Source organism: Pongo pygmaeus, chromosome 20 (genome assembly GCF_028885625.2).
Source record: "Pongo pygmaeus isolate AG05252 chromosome 20, NHGRI_mPonPyg2-v2.0_pri, whole genome shotgun sequence".
NCBI lineage: Eukaryota > Metazoa > Chordata > Mammalia > Primates > Hominidae > Pongo > Pongo pygmaeus.
Genome location: NC_072393.2, coordinates 53,621,846 through 53,636,150, shown reverse-complemented (window position 1 = coordinate 53,636,150; position 14,305 = coordinate 53,621,846). Strand labels below are relative to the sequence as shown.

General features: G+C 47.3%; 1 protein-coding gene across 12 annotated transcripts in view; it reads left to right on the top strand.

The window, feature by feature from the left end:
* Window positions 1-1,624: 1,624 nt before the first annotated feature.
* Window positions 1,625-14,305, top strand: part of ZNF541 (zinc finger protein 541) — a 53,109-nt gene continuing 40,428 nt past the window's right edge. For 7 of the 12 annotated variants that reach the window (XM_054462117.2, XM_054462114.2, XM_054462108.2 and 4 more), the window contains exons 1-2: window positions 1,754-1,867; window positions 2,913-3,059. The gene's annotated coding sequence lies outside the window, so the exon portion shown is untranslated. Of the gene's footprint in view, window positions 1,868-2,912; window positions 3,060-14,305 lie in introns of all 12 variants that reach the window. The other 5 variants (XM_054462116.2, XM_054462113.2, XM_054462115.2 and 2 more) reach the window with 2 other exon arrangements.

Below are 14,305 nucleotides of genomic sequence, written 5' to 3'. Positions count from 1 at the left end.
GTGTATACTTAATGATTTTTAGAAATTTACTGAGTTGTGCAACCATCACCATAACCGTTTTTTTTTCCTCACCAGAGTCTCGCTCTATCCCCCAGGCTGGGGTGCAATGGCCCAATCATATAGCTCACAGCAGCCTTGGACTCCCAGTCTCAAGCAATCCTCCTGCCTCAGCCTCCCAAGTAGCTGGGACTACAGGCGCATGCCACCATCTCGAGTTAATTTTTTTTTTTTTTTTTTAGAGACAGGGTTTCACTAGGTTGCCCAGGTTGGTCTCAAACTCCTAGGCTCAAGGGATCCTCCTACTTTGGCCTCCCAAAGAGCTGGGATTACAGGCGTGAGCCACCACACCTGGCCCATAGCTCAGTTTTAGAATATTTCCATCACCCAGATAAGATCCGCCATGCCCCTTTCCACCCCGGGCAACCACCAATCTGCTCTCATTCTCCACAGATCTTCAGCACTCCGTTTCTAAGGAATGAATTATCTGCCTCAGTTGTAGGACAGTTCAAACTCCTTGGCCAGGCCGGGCACAGTGGCTCAGGTCTGTAATCCCAGCACTTTGGGAGGCAGAAGCAGGCGGATCACCTGATCACCTGAGGTCAGGAATTCAAGACCAGCCTGGCCAACATGGTGAAACCCCGTCTCTACTGAAAATACAAAAAATTAGCCGGGCGTGGTGGCGCGTGCCTGTAATCCCAGCTACTCGGGAGGCTGAGGCAGGAGAATCGCCTGAACCCAGGAGGCGGAGATTGCAGTGAGCCGAGATCGCACCACTGAACTCCAGCCTGGGCGACAGAACAAGACCCTGTCTCAAAAAAAAAAAAAAAAAAAAAAAAAAAAGATGCTCCTTGGCCAGTCGGCACCAGGGCCCACCGCCCTTCCCAACACAGCTCAGCACGGAGCAGGGGCCCCAGATGGCTCAGCCTTTCCCCAAAGAAGGGAGGAACAGGCCGGGCACGGTGGCTCTCACCTATAATCTCAATGCTTTGGCAGACTGAGGCGGGAGGATCGCTTGAGCCCAGGGGAACCAGGCTAGCCTGGGCAACATGGCGAGACCTTATCTCTTAAAAAAATGTAAAAATTAGCAAGGTGTGGCGGCGCCCGCCTTGTCGCTGCTACTCAGGAGACTGAGGCAGGAGGATCGCCTGGGCCCAGGAAGGGGAGGGTGCGGCAGCCGTGATCGCAGCCTGGGGGACAGGGAGACCCTGTCTCTGAAAAAAATTTTAAAAAAAGGGAGGAGCAGCTCGCCCCACATCTTCCCCACCCACTGAGGCAGAAGAGACCCCCAGAGACTCCCGCGCTCGCGACAGGGTCCCCGGAAACCGACGATACGGCCTCCTCAGCACCAGGACCCTGCTCAGAGAGGCCCCTCCGGGGACTGGGGGCAGCCATCCAGCGGCCGCCACCGCGTTCTAACACCGCCCACCAGGAACAATGGCTGGAGTGGAGGCTCCCGGAACTCTCGGCCTCGGGATGCGGGTCTTGGGGGACTGGCCCCTCCCCCCGCCGCTCCTCCCTGGCTCCCTCCTCTCACTCTCCGCCCTCAACCGCCCTCCTCCCAAAATGGCGACCAACCGCCTCCTTTCCCGCCCGCGGCAAGCCCCGCCCCTCGGAGAAGCAGCCGAGAGCGCGCGGCCAGGAGGCACGCGCCGGGAGCCCGGACGGTGCGCGGCGGGCGCGAGGCCGCTCTGGGAGGCGTGAGGCGGCCCGCGGTCACGTACGCGCGCCCGCGCCGCGCGTGAGCGGGGAGCTCCAGGGGTGAGCCGGGCTGCGCGTGCGCCCCGGGCGGCGCGGGGAAGGCGGGAGGCCGCTGGGAGCCCCGCGAGGCGCCAGGCGCGAGGCCCGGCGCGCGAGCCCCCGGGGGCGGGTAAAACCCGGTTGCTGCTGCCCCTGCCCCTCCCTTTCCTCCTTATCCCCCATTACTATTATTTCCTCTTTTTTCAACCCCTCCCCCTTTTTACAGTCTCATTCGTTTCTTGATTTCTTTTTTTAGGGGGCCCCATCTGCCTTTCGAGGGGCGCAGCAGGCGCGGCGGGCGCCCCTCACCCTGCGTCACGCACGCATCTTCTGCAACCCAACAGCTCCGGGCCCCGCTGCACCCCACAGGCCCTTCCCCTTTGGAGAAGACCCTCCTCAGGAGCCCCTGGCCCGCTGCACCCCCTTTTCTTTCCCACTCCGTCCCCCCGGGCCTCAACTGCCCTCTCGCAGCCCCCCAACTCGCGCTGCGGGCCTTACCCGACCTCCCCACCTTCTGCATCTGGGCCTTGCATTCGCTAGCCCTTTCCAGGCCCCTTCTGCTCAAAATCCCCCTTCCTCCTCCATAGTCCCACTTTGGGGCACCCAGATTTATCCCTTTTTAGGATCTTCCAGCAAAACTCCAAATCTCTCCTCCCTTCCTTGACATGCCCCTCCCCCTCCTTTAAGAAACTTCCTTTAGCGCAAAAAAAGAAAAAAAAATTAACCCAGTTTTTTTTTTTCATCCATTCGGGATCACTTTCCAGCAAAATTTTTTTCTTCACACCTAGAGTGCCCCTTTTTGGAATATCTTTTCGCTTAGAACAAACCAATTAATTCCTTCCAGTTTCTCTCTCGTCTAATATTTATATTTCCAGTCCTCCTCACCTACCCCCAACTTTCCGGCAAATATCCTTATTTTATCACCAATTCTGCCCTAATTAAGTTTCTCCCGGTAAAATTCCCTAGGTCTCTTCCCAGGGGGGAAAAATAAGGAAAGAAGGAACAATTATTTCTTCTTACCAAAAAAACCTTTCCTCCTTACTCAGATCTCCCCTGTTGATACTGCTTTCTGCCTTCTTCCAAAAATTGTTGCTCTTCTCCATTTTCCATCTCTGTTCTTGTTTCTTTGGGACCCAAGTCCTGACTGCTTCTTCCTTCCCACCACCTGCTTTCAGGGCAAAAGAAATTGGGATTGTCCTGCATTTACCACTCAGCGTTCCAGGAGGACATATCCAATGGTCTGCTTGTCACCTGAACCCCCTCCCTGTGGGGCCTAAACTGGGTCCTCCTGTTCCCTGAAGATTCACTAACTTGCTCTTCTGGTGAGTTTCCTTCCTTTGCACTGGGCCAAAGACACCTGCTTTGTTGGATAGATCTCGTTCTTTCTCAAGAGGGTTTCTAAGCAATACCAAAGTCCGTACTAATGATAATCATACAAGTTACTGCTTTGGAGAAGTCAGACAGGGAAAAGGGCTATTTATTGTGCATGCTGACCTGTTAGGAGGAGTGCAGACATAGATAGATGTGTGTTTCTTTATTGATGTTTATTGCAAAAAACGTTTTTCCTTCCCTAGCTCAGGGTGGCAACTCAGGTACTTACAGGTAAGGCACAGGTAAAGGGAAGAAGTAAGGATTGTCGTGAACCAAAGATTGTATGTCCCATCTAAGTGATGCCAGGCAGTGGAAATGTCAGGCCAGTGTTGCCAGAACTTTGGATTTCTTTGAGAAGAGGCCAGAAAACTATCCTTAGGTGAAACCTTCTGATTTCTAAATGCTAGCAACACATTTGATAATTTAAGAATTAAATAAGACAGTGTAGGCTGGGCGCAGTGGCTCATGCCTGTAATCCCAGCACTTTGGGAGGCCGAGGCGGCCGAGGAGTTTGAGACCAGCCTGGCCAATATAGTAAAACCCTGTCTCTACTAAAAATACAAAAAATTAGTTGGACGTGGTGGCAGGCGCCTGTAGTCCCAGCTACTGGGTAGGCTGAAGCACGGGAATCGCTTGAACCTGTGAGGTGGAGGTTGCGGTGAGCCGAGATTGCACCACTGCACTCCAACCTGGGCAACAGAGCGAGACTCCGTCTCAAAAAAAAAAAAAAAAAAAAAAAAGACAGCGTAGGGAACTTATAAAATATGCCTGCTGGCCACCACTTTGGAATTTTCAGTTTCGGATTTCTTTCTTTTAGATGCACGTCTGCTTGGGCACATGTGTACGTGCAGGACTTTTTCTTATTGGAATAGCAGTTCTCAAACTTTTGCTTTTTTTTTTTTTGAAATGGAGTCTCGCTCTGTTTCCCAGGCTGGAGTGCAGTGGTGCGATCTCCGCTCACTGCAACCTCCGCCTCCCGGGTTCAAGCAATTCTGCTTCAGCCTCCCAAGTAGCTGGGACTGCAGGTGCGTACCACCACGCCCAGCTAATTTAAAACTTTTGCTCTTAAGACCCCTTCGCACTTAAAAATTATTGAAGGCTGTAGAGAATTTTTGTTTATGTAAACTTTATCTGCTGGCATTTGCTGTATTAGAAGTTTAAACTAATAAACTTTCAAAATGTTTATTAATTGATTTTAAAAGGGCAATAATAAACCCATTATATATAAACAGAAAAATAAAATGCGAGTTTTTTTTTTTAAGACAGAGTCTTGCTCTGTCGCCCATACTGGAGTGTACCTCTACCTCCCAGGTTCAAGTGATTCTCATGCCTCAGCCTCCTGAGTACCTGGGATTACAGGTGCCCACCACCATGCCCGGCTAATTTTTGTATTTTTAGTAGAGATGGGTTTTCACCATGTTGGCAAGGCGGTCTCAAACTCCTGGCCTCCAGTGATCTGCCTGCATCAGCCTCCCAAAGTGCTGGGATTATAGGCATGAGCCACCACACCCAGCCAAAATGGACTTTTTTTTTTTTTTGGAGATGGAGTCTCGCTCTGTCGCCCAGGCTGGAGTGCAGTGGAGCGATCTCCGCTCGCTACAAGCTCTACCTCCCGGGTTCACGCCATTCTCCTGCCTCAGCTTCCGGGATAGCTTGGACAACAGGTGCCCGCCACCACTCCTGGCTAATTTTTGTATTTTTAGTAGAGATGGGATTTCACCGTGTTAGCCAGGATAGTCTCGATCTCCTGACCTCGTGATCTGCCCGCCTCAGCCTCCCAAAGTACTGGGATTACAGGCATGAGCCACTACACCTGGCCCAAAATGTACTTTTTAAATTAAAAAATTGTTTCAGAAAAATTTAGATGAGTGGCATTGATTCATATTTTCACAGTCATCAGGATTCCCCTCCCTACCTCTGCATTCAGTCTCTTGAGATACCACATGTCTTGTAGCCTCTGGAAAGCTTCACTGAGAGTGAAAAAGGCAGATAATGTCTGAATGTTATTATGAAAATAGTTTTGATCTGGCAGACTCCCCAAAAGATTCTTGAGGACCCCAAAGGGTCCCCCCATTTACCTAGCCATGAAAATTGCTGTCCTAGGTTTTAGGGTTTGTTTGCATTTTCTGCTAGAATCAGCTTTTGGGGAGAAACTTTGATGTGTCTTTTCCTACTCTAGTTAACTCTGTGTATGGATTTTCCTTTGAAAGTATCCTTCTGATTTTTCTTTTTTTCTTTTTTGAGATGGAGTCTAACCCAGGCTGGAGTGCAGTGGCACGATCTTGGCTCAGTGCAACCTCCTTCTCCCAGATTTAAGGGATTCTCCTGCCTCAGCCTCCCAAGTGACTGGGATTACAAGCGTACCACCACGCCCAGCTTATTTTTTGTATTTTTAGTAGAGACGGGGTTTCACCACGTTGGCCAGGCTAGTCTTGAGCTGAATCACCCACCTTGGCCTCCCAAAGTGCTGGGATTAGAGGCGTGAGCCACCGTGCCCGGCCAGAGAAAACGACTTTACCTTCTGGTTAAAATTAGATATTGGTTACATGACTATAAGACTATAGGAGGGAGTCTTTGTGCTTTGTTTTGCTCTTTTCTTTTCTCCTTTCTTTTCTTGAGACAAGGTTTTGCTCTTTGCCCAGGCTGGAGTGCCGTGGTGTGATCCTGGCTCACTGGAGCCTCGACCTCCCAACATCAAGCAATCCTTCTGCTTCAGTCTCCCGAGTAGCTGGGACCACAGGTGTGCACCACCACACCTGGCTAATTTTTTATTTTTTTGTAGAGATGGGGGGGGGTCTCACTTTGTTGCCCGGGCTGGTCTTGAACTCCTGGAGTCAAGCAATCTTCCTACCTAGGCCTCAGAAAGTGCTGGGATTACAGGCGAGAACCACCTTGCCCAGCTGGAAGTCTTTCTTGATTGTTCTACTTAAGAATGTAGGCACGGAGTGTGAAGCAGGAGTCCCAGTCTCAAGTGTGTGATAATAGCATAGTGGAGTGGGCAAGGGTAAGGGTTTCGAAATTAGACTACCCAGGGTTGAATCCTAGCTCTGGTTTTGGGCAAGTTACTCAACTTCTCTGGACTGTTTACCTCATTGGTGAAATAGGGTTATAATACAGTATATGCGTCAAGTGTTGTGGGAATTAAATACGGTGATATACAAGTGATTACAAGAGTACCTGGCATGTCATAAAGCCTCAATAAATGTTCACTGTTATTATTATTACAATGATGAATATTATAAGGGCCAGGCAGGAAGATAAGTGAGGGCTGGGAAAACTGGAGACCTTTCTAGAGATGCCATTTGTCCCTCAGGTCTACCTCGTTGTTAACTGTGAAGGAATATCAAATCTAATCATTTTCAAGAGAAACCAGAAATCCATATAGGAAGGTGAAATCTCCCCATTAAAAAAAAAATGTTGGTGACTAATCCAATTTGTAAAAACACTGTGTAGGACAAACAAAATGGGTCTATAGTTTACAATAATATTTGGAGTGGAGGCTGGGCACAGTGGCTCACGCCTGTAATCCCAGCACTTTGGGAGGCCGAGGTGGGTGGATCACGAGGTCAGGAGTTTGAGACCAGCCTGGCCAACATAGTGAAACCCCGTCTCTACTAAAAATACAAAAATTAGCCCAGTGTGGTGGTGTGCACCTGTAGTCCCAGCTACTCGGAAGGCTGAGGCAGGAAAATCACTTGAACCCAGGAGGCGGAGGTTGCAATGAGCCAAGGCCATGCCATTGCACTCCAGCCTGAGTGACAGAGAGAGACTCCGACTCAGGAAAAAAAAAAATTGGAGTGGGAAAGTAAGGAAGGAAATTGCAGGCCGGGTGCAGTGGCTTGCACCTGTAATACTAGCACTGGGAGGCTGAGGCGGGTGGATTGCTTGACGGCAGGAGTTCGAGGCCAGCCTGGCCAACATGGCAAAACCCTGTCTCTATTAAAAATACAAAAATTAGCCAGGTGTGGTGGCACATGCTTGTAAGCCCAGCTACTCAGGTGGCTGAGATGGGAGAATCGCTTGAATCCGCGAGGTGGAGGTTCAGTGAGCTGAGATCACGCCACTGCACTCCAGCCTGGGCGACAGAGTAAGACCCTGTCTCAAAAAATAAAATAAAATAAAATAAAATGAAGGAAATTGCATAGCTAGGGTGAAAGCTGCAAGTCTGTCTTCTCAACTCCCAGGCACCCGCTGTTACTCAGACTTGATGACCCTCTCCCTGGTAACATGGATGCAGAGAGAGAAGGGAGAAGGTGGTGCTTGGGAGGTGTGGGGAGTGGTGGCAGAACAGTGGTTGGAGCTTTTCAAAGAGGAAAAGAGGTGGCACAATGGAATTCTGTCACTCATGAATGAAAAGGATGCTGAGAGCCTTCTGTGATCAAAGTTCTGTGCTAGGCAAGATACTGTGAGAAGTTGAGAAGTTTAGACACCTAAGGCCGAGTCGCAGCCATCCTAGAGCTCAGAGTCTGGCGAAAATGGGAGAATTTTAAAGATAATTAACTTCCTAGATAATTTAGAATAAATGTTAAGTGGATTGTTACACAAGTGCTTGTGAGGGTTCAGAGGAGGGAGAAATTAATCTCAGACTTTTTTATGTTGAAAGTGTTCTCTATAGTGGAGGTGACATTTAAGCCTGAGTTTGGAGGGTTTCATTTGGAGGGTCATAAACTCAGATGCCTCCAGAGGCCTGACAGGGCACAGAAATCAGTGAGCTGAGAGAGTGTGAGAGAATAGGGAGTGGTGGGGGCTTCTCAGCTCCAGCCAATTGTTGCCTTGCAGGAATGTGGACTCAGCATTGACAGATCTTCTGATTTTTTCTTTCACATTTTTAAATAGAAGTTGGAAAGCCTAACTTGAATGAGAAATCTCTAGATTTGCACCATCTGATGTGGTAGCCATTAGCCGCTTGTACCTGTTTAAATTTAACTGGCCGGGCGCGGTGGCTCACGCCTGTAATCCCAGCGCTTTGGGAAGCCGAGGAGGGCGGATCATTTGAGGTAAGGAGTTTGAGACCAGCTTAGCCAACATGGAGAAACCCCATCTCTACTAAAAATACAAAAATTAGCTGGGCATGATGGCGGGCACCTGTAATCCCCAGCTACTCAGGAGGCTGAGGCAGGAGAATCACTTGAGCCCAGGAGGTGGAGGTTGCAGCGAACTGAGATTGCACTACTACACTCCAGCCTGGGTGACACAGTGAGACTCTGTCTCTAAATAAATAAATAAATTTAACTAAACTTAAATAAAATAAAGAGTTTAGTTCCTCAAGGGTGTTAGCTGCATTTCTGTGCTCAACTGCTGTATGTGGCTAAAGACTGCAGTATTGGGCAGTGCAAGCTTAGTAGTACAGAAAGTGCTTTTGGATAGTGATGCTCTAGTGCTCTATCCATCTATTTTTCTATTATTTATTTTATTTATTTATTTATTTATTTTTGAGATGGAGTCTCGCTCTGTGGCCCAGGCTGGAGTGCAGTGGCCTGATCTTGGCTCACTGCAAGCTCCGCCTCCCCGGTTCACGCCATTCTCCTGCCTCAGCCTCCCGAGCCTCCCGGGGACTACATGCGCCCGCCACCACACCCCGCGAATTTTTTGTATTTTTAGTAGAGACGGGGTTTCACCGTGTTAGCCAGGATGGTCTCGATCTCCTGACCTCGTGATCCGCCCTCCTCAGCCTCCCAAAGTGCTGGGATTACAGGCGTGAGCCACTGCGCCTGGCCTTATTTTATTTATTTATTTATTTTTGAGATGGAGTCTGGCTTTGTCACCAGGCTGGAGTGCAGTGGCATGATCTTGGCTCACTGCAACCTCCGCCTCCCGGGTTCAAGCAATTCTCCTGCCTCAGCCTCCTGAGTAGCTGGTACTACAGGTAAGTGCCACTATGCCGAGCTAATTTTTGTAGTTTTGGTAGAGATGGGGTTTCACTATATTGGTCAGGCTGGTCTTGAACTCCTGACCTCAGGTGATCTGCCTGCCTCAGCCATCCAAAGTGGTGGGATTATAGGCGTGAGCCACTGTACCCGGCCCCATCTATTTTTTAACTGGATAACTAATTGAAACATATTTAAATATATTGCAGACTAAATAAAATATATTTGTAAATCGGATGGGCATTCAGATTGTTCCCTCCCCTCCAAACAACACACATAGTAAATATTATTTATCTATTGTGGACTTACTTCTACAGTCTAGAATCTCATGGTAGGTTACCTTCCCAAAGGTCGTAGCATTTCATAGGAGAATCCTTTGTTTCCTCTCACCCCCACCAGTCATGGAATGATGGCCCTTTTATATTTTATTTTATTTTATTTTTGAGATGGAGTCTCACTCTGTCACCCAGGCTGGAGTGCAGTGGCACAATCTTGGCTCACTGCAACCTCCGCCTCCCGGGTCCAAGAGATTCTTGGGCCTCAGCCTCCTGAGTAGCTGGGGTTACAGGCACCCATCACCATGCCCGGCTAATTTTTGTATTTTTAGTGGAGACGGGGTTTCGCCATGTTGGCCAGTCTGGTCTCGAACTCCTGACCTCAAGTGATCCGCACACCTCAGCTTCCCAAAATGCTGGGATTACAGACGTGAGCCACTGCGCTGGGTTGATAGCATTTTTTTAAAAGAAAAAAAAATTAAAATTGCTTCGGATCCCCAATATTGACTTAAATTGTTTTAAAACTATTAAACAAGGCATCAGTGATGATAGAACAAGACATAAGTTCCTAAAGTGTATAGCTCCTGTGCAGCTATAAAGCCAAAATCAATTTGCAAATTAAATATAAACAAAGCAACCAAACTGATGTAATTTGAATTACAAACATTAATTTAATGAGAGGGATACCATTTCCTGAAACTTAACTGCTCCTTGAAACAATTACTTTGCCGACTGCCACCCTGGGCCCTTTTGGGTTTAGCAGGCCCTGTGAGGTCTCAATTCTCCCATCCCTTGTCTCAATTTGAACTGCAGCAAAACCTCCATTTGTACCGTGATGCCAGCTGGCCTCTAGTAGAGCCCAAAGACATTATTATGAGCTAAATCCCCCTCCATCCTCTTCTTGTTAGCCTGAAGCAATTAAAGTAGTCCTTTTTGGCATGAGTGAGATTGTAAACACACCCAGGCATTGAAACCACATGGTAGTACTCGGTTACAAGGGAGTCCTCTAATGATCCAGATGTACTGGGTTTTTCTTTTCTTTTTTCTTTTTTTAGTTTTTATTTCCATAGATTTTGGGGGAACAGGTGGTACTCAGTTATATGAGTAAGTTCTTTAGTGGTGATTTGTAAGATTTTAGTGCACCCATCACCCAAGCAGTATACACTGAACCCAATTTGTTGTCTTTTATCCCTCATCCCCTCCCACCCTTTCCCCCCGAGTCCCCAAAGTCCATTCTATCATTCTTATGCCTTTAATCCTCGTAGCTTAGCTCTCACTTACAAAGTGAGAACATACGATGTTTGATTTTCCATTCCTGAGTTACTTCACTTAGAAGAATAATAGTCTCAAGTTCAATCCAGGTTGCTGTGAATGCCATTATTTCGTTCCTTTTTATGGCTGAGTAGTATTCCATCATATATATATTTCTTTATCCACTCCTTGATTGATGGTGGGCATTTGGGCTGATTCCATATTTTTGGAATTGCAAATTATGCTGCTCTAAACATGCATGTGCAAGTATCTTTTTTGTATAATGACTTCTTTTCCTCTGGGTAGATACCCAGGAGTGAGATTGCTGGATCAAATGGTAGTTCCACTTTTAGTTCTTTAAGGAATGTCCACACTGTTTTCTATAGTGGCTGTACTAGTTTACATTCCCACCAGCAGAGTAGAAAGCTTTCTTGTTCACCGCATCCATGTCAACATCTGTTATTTTTTGATTTTTTGATTATGGCCATTCTTGCAGGAGTAAGGTGGTATCCCATTGTGGTTTTGATTTGCATTTCCCTGATCGTTAGTGATGTTGAGTATTTGAATGAAAACACAAAATGATAAAATTCTTGGAAAGAGTATTTGGGTCCTTGGGAATGTCTGCCGGGTTGCAGGAGACCATAAACTCTGCCTCGCAAGGGCTAGCAGGGAGTTTTGTACCTAGAAGGTGCTAAAACTCTTGTTGAATTGAATGTATGTGTTGACAGAATAAAAGGAAGCTCAGTATTGGCAGAGAGGGTTTTGCTTTACTGTCTGGAGAAGGATGTAAATATCAAAGCACGGCCTTTGGACTTTTGGCTTGCCTGTCTGAGGTTGTAACCTAACCAGTTTGTTCTGTGGACTATGGGAGTATATTGGAAAGCAGGTGATTTGGCCTTGGGGAGTCCAGAGATATTCTTCCCCCTGACCCAGCACCTTATGTGTTTTGTAGTTTAATTGGAGCAATGCAGTATACAGTTTAGTTTATAGGGAATCGGTATTGTGTAATGGGCAAGACCATTAACGCTAATGTCAAAGTATCTGGGTTTAAGATCTGGCTGTTGGGTTTTGGCTTTGGACAAATCAGTCTCTCTTTCCTTATTTGTAAAAGGGAAGTAATACTACAATCTAGGTTTTTGTGAGAAGTAAGTTAATGCATATAAAGCACTTGGTATGATACCCGATGTGGAGAAAGTGCTTAATAAATATGATTTTTAGGCCGGGCGCGGTGGCTTATGCCTGTAATCCCAGCATTTTGGGAGGCCCAGGCAGGTGGATCACCTGAGGTCAGGAGTTTGAGACCAGCCTGACCAACATGGTGAAACCCTATCTCTAGTAAAAGTACAAAAATTTGCCAGGCGTGGTGGTGAGTGCCTGTAATCCCAGGTACTCGGAGGCTGAGACAGGAGAATTGCTTGAACCCAGGAGGCAGAGGTTGCAGTGAGCCAAGATTGCGCCATTGCACTCTAGCCTAGGGGACACAGCAAGACTCCTTCTCAAAAAATATATACATGATTTTTATTCACTTGTTTTTATTATTGGGAGATGCAGGAGGAGATGGGTTTTTTCCCCTCATGGAGTAGTGAAAACAGTTTATAGCAGCACTGTAGCAGAAACTGTGGAATTGGTGGAATTTGAATTTGGCTTACAGATCCACACTCCTCTCCCTGATTTTTTGGAAACCCAAAAAGCTCTGAGAATCCTGAGGCATCTCAAATATCATCTGGTGGCCAAACCTGACCCTACATGTTGCTTTTCACAGCCTTTATTTCACGTACGCTGAGTGGTCATAGGTAATGATGCAGAAATAATGATTTGGTTACCAGGTACTGCCCTGAACCCCACTGGAAGTTACTTAAAATACGGGGTATGCATTGATTTACAATTCTAAAACCCCCTCAAATTCTGAAACTCAGTTGGGTCTCAGAGTTGTATATGGGATTACGTACCTGTATCTGACTTTAAATTTGTGCTGCCTCAATAGGCTGCATACACGCAGACAGGCAGGTAGACATATAACATGCAATGCAGACATTGCAGGTACAGAGGTTCTATTACATATCAACATGAAAAGTTCTTAGAAAACAGAAACTGGTGGCCTAGAAATCTAGTCCCAAACTCCTGTTATTCCAGTATGCCCTAGATTTGTTATCAGTGAGTCATGAAGCATTTCTTTAACGTCTAGGTGTGAGCAGAATTATTCACAATAGCCCCAAAATGGAAGTAACCCAAATGTTCATCAACAGGAGAGTGGTTAAACAAAATGTGGTCTCTCCAGACAGGGGAACATTATTCAGCCCTGGAAAGAAATGGAGCAGTGACACGTGCTGCAGTGTGGGTGAACCTTGAAAACGCTGTGCTTAGTGAAAGAAGCCAGACACAGAAGGCCACAGGTCATCTGATTCCATTTGTGTGAGACGGATGGCCCTCTGAAGGGGCTATGCTTTTTTGTTTGCATGACTCATAATTTTTTGCGAAAAACTCGACCTCTCATTTTTCTCAAGCTTCCATGATTCAAAAACTGGACATTTTGTCTGTTTCTTTGTTTTTGTTTTTTGTTTTTTGTTTTTTTTTGAGATGCAGTCTCTGTCACCCAGGCTGGAGTGCAGTGGCACAATCTCAACTCACTGCAGACTCCGTCTCCCAGGTTCAAGTGATTCTCCTGCCTCAGCCTCCTGAGTAGCTGGCATTACAGGCACACACCACCACACCCAGCTAATCTTTGTATTTTTAGTAGAGACGGGGTTTCACCATGTTGGCCACGCTGGTCTTGAACTGACCTCAAGTGATCCGCCCTCCTGGACCTCCCAAAGTGCAAGGGTTACAGGCATGAGCCAGTGCACCTGGCCTGTTTTTGTTTTTTTTGGAGACACAGTCTCACTCTGTCGCCCAGGCTGGAGTGCGGTGGCACGATCTTGGCTCACTGCAGCCTCCACCTCCCGAGTTCAAGCGATTCTCCTGCCTCAGCCTCCCGTGTAGCTGGGATTGCAGGTGCCTGCCACCACAGCCAGCTAATTTTTGTATTTTTAGTAGGGACGGGGGTTTGCCATGTTGGCCAGGCCAGTCTTGAACTGCTGACCTCAGGTGATCCACCTGCCTCAGCCTCCCAAAGTGCTGGGATTACACGTGTGAGCCACTGCACCCAGCCTGTAAACTGGATATTTTGCATATTGCAGTCTGGTAACTCTGGGAATGGGATTCTTCCTTTCTTCCCTGTCCTCAGGCTTGGTTGTTGCTGCTTATTGTGGGTTGTAACTGTTTGTTTAGTGGCTGTTCTAAGCTATTTTTGTAAAGACTGTGTTCTTTGTGGGGTGTGGTCAGTAGACTGTTCTGTTAGTTTAGTGGTCAGCTAGTGACTTAACAGAGATCTTCTTAAACTCCTGGAGCTAAAAAAAAAAACAGAGAACAAAAAACAAAAAGTTCCCAGTAGTTGCAGCGGGGCACTGCTTCCACACTCAGGCAGGCGGTTAACAACCCTACCTTTGCCTTCACTCTCTGCCTGCACAGAGCGAAGGTCAGCCAGAGGTGAGAGCTTGGAAGCCTTCTCCGGTCCTTTCCAAACATGTGCCCACCCTGAGATGCCACCTTCTAAGTTCCCAGGAATATGTGGAAGCTCTTTTTTTATTCATTTGGGTTTTTTTGTTTGTTTTAATACTTAATTAATTAATTAATTATTTTGAGACAGGGTATCACTCTGTTGCCCAGGCTGGAGTGCAGTGGTGCAATCATAGCTCACTGAAGCCTCCAACTCTTGGGCTCAAGCGATTCACCCTCCTCAGCCTCCCAAGTAGCTGAAACCACAAG